We start from the raw sequence: 2468 nt of genomic DNA, 5'->3' as shown, positions 1-2468 counted from the left end.
CAATATATTTAGGGAAATTTCTTTTCCAATGCCTATTTCCATGAAAATTTTTTCTTTAGCAACTACCTTCTTCCCTTTCTGTGTAGCAGGAGTCTTCCCCTTCTCAATGTCCTTATTCTTTTGAATACTTTTATTCTTGGATAAAAAAGGGTCAGATTTACTCTTAGAAGCATTATTACTACATATAGTTGTTTAAACTAAACATTACATGTTTTTTTTATTATAAATTAATAAAAATTAAATTTATTATATTAAATTTTTAAAATTATAAAAGAAAAAAAATTGAAACACACTGTTTCAGTTATTATTGTTGTTGTTGTTGTTGTTGCTGTTATATATATATTAACAATTAAAAAAAATTGGGGTGGGGACAAGAATCGGGTTCGGGATCAGGGACGGGGCGGGGATCCTCGCCCCATCCTTGCCCCGTCCCCGACTGGGGACTCAATTTAAATCCCTGGTTTGACCCCCGTCCCCGGTAAAATCGGGGATTCCCTACCCCGATCGGGTCGGGGAGCCGACCTCGTCGAGAATTTTGCCATCCCTAGTCTCAAACATAATTGCCTAATGTCTCTTTGTCTCCATAAGGGATAAATTTTGAAATGATCATGTAAATGTTTTGTCCCATTTTTAGATTCTTCTCCCTACTTTTTTCCACAATAATTACATATTGCTTTCATGGTATCATTTATTTTTTGTCTTTTATAATGGTTCCATACTGCCAATGTCAACCTATTACGTTTTAATAATTCTTTATTATCATCATTATCTAATGTAATAGGTGTAGATTGATTATTATCACTTGAAAGACTATTCATTGGGTTTGATTTACTCATGTTCATAGATGTTGAAGTTGAACTGCCTTGTTCTAACTTATTATTACACGATAAAGTCATTTTCACCCAAAAATAGTTAAATAGTAACAATTACAAATCGTTGTAATTATGAAAATAAATTAATCGATGTAATTATCATTCTTATTACAAGAAATTATTCAGTGAAACAAATGGGATCAAGAGAAACTAAAATTTATAGCTTTATTATACATTCGAAGATCGGATGGAATGTCATCATATCATAATGCGATGATCTTATCAAACAAATTTTCTTTTGGTACAAACTTAAATTCTCCACTACCAAAATAAATTTTCTTTCAATATAGATTTAAACTTAGTGTACTCTATCAATAGGGCAATCATAACTAATTTCCAACCTATCCATGCTTGAGTTGTTCCATGTTTAAGTGTAAAATCAGAAATTAAACTCACAAGAATGAATCTCAAGTTAATTATTCTTCAAAATATCACAAATTCTTCCTCAAAAGTGTAATGAAATTTTGTTTTTGTCAACTTCTTCTTGCTATTATCTTTTCATGTTTTTACTACTGTTTTGAGCTATTTTCTACTATTAACAACCATTTCCTACAAATCTAAGATGAAGATTTAAGAAAAAACATTCATTTCCTATTCTTCTTCAATCGACTGCTATGAAATAAAGATGATAAAAAAAAAAAGCATGACAATAGCTCTCAAAATAATCTCATTGTGACATATCATATAATGGACGCTACTACAATTATGGTCAACTCCCAAAATAATTAGTGGAATTCGAACATACCTTGGATGGGAGGAGACGGCGACGATTAGGCTTGAAGTGAACGAACCATGAACGAACAGATCTAAGGGTGAGGGTGTGACGTCGAAATCGTGAAAGACGAAAGCGCGATAGATGAAATCGCCAAAATCGTGAAAGACATTGATATCGTGAAATAGATCTATGGCTTGGGTGTGATGTTGGTAGAATGTGGAAGACATCGGCAAACTTGAACTGAACGAACGGCGGATGACCGTCGAAGCAGCGAGGGTGGCTACGTTGGGTAAAAACTAAGAAATCGAAGAAGTTGAGTGAGGTTTTGGATGACGTCGAGTGTTAGGGTTGATGCCCTAAATCCCGTAGGGTCTTGTAGTTTATAATTATATTGTACAAATATTTTACTTATTTAATAAAAATATAAGATATTTTATTTGACATCTAGTAGCATTAAACCCACAAATCAATAAACTAACATCCAAGGATATCATTTGTAGCTTAAACATGTATGTAGAGACATATAAGTGGACCATGTTTAAGTGATAACCTAAATGGTATGTAGTAGATGGATAAGACTAGATACACCTTATCATGGTGACACTACAGGTACGACCCACTTTTTAGATGTTATAATTGTTGTAAAATGCTACAAATGATCTAATCTTGATCATTCATGTGGAGACATGTGAGCAGAGGTATTCTATACAAAAGAGTTTGTATAAGATCAGACCACGAAATGACTAGTCTCATTATATAACACCGTTCATAATTGAGACTTGCATTTCACCAGAATGACCATAAGTGACATGACCTGAATCCTTACGGGATGTTTGGCTCACCAACATGAGTTGAATTGAGTCAGTATAATATACAACTCA

The sequence above is a fragment of the Benincasa hispida genome, chromosome 4 (genome assembly GCF_027475165.1).
Source record: "Benincasa hispida cultivar pf3 chromosome 4, pf3_genome.v1.1, whole genome shotgun sequence".
In the NCBI taxonomy this organism is placed as follows: Eukaryota; Viridiplantae; Streptophyta; class Magnoliopsida; order Cucurbitales; family Cucurbitaceae; genus Benincasa; species Benincasa hispida.
This window is presented reverse-complemented; position numbering follows the sequence as displayed.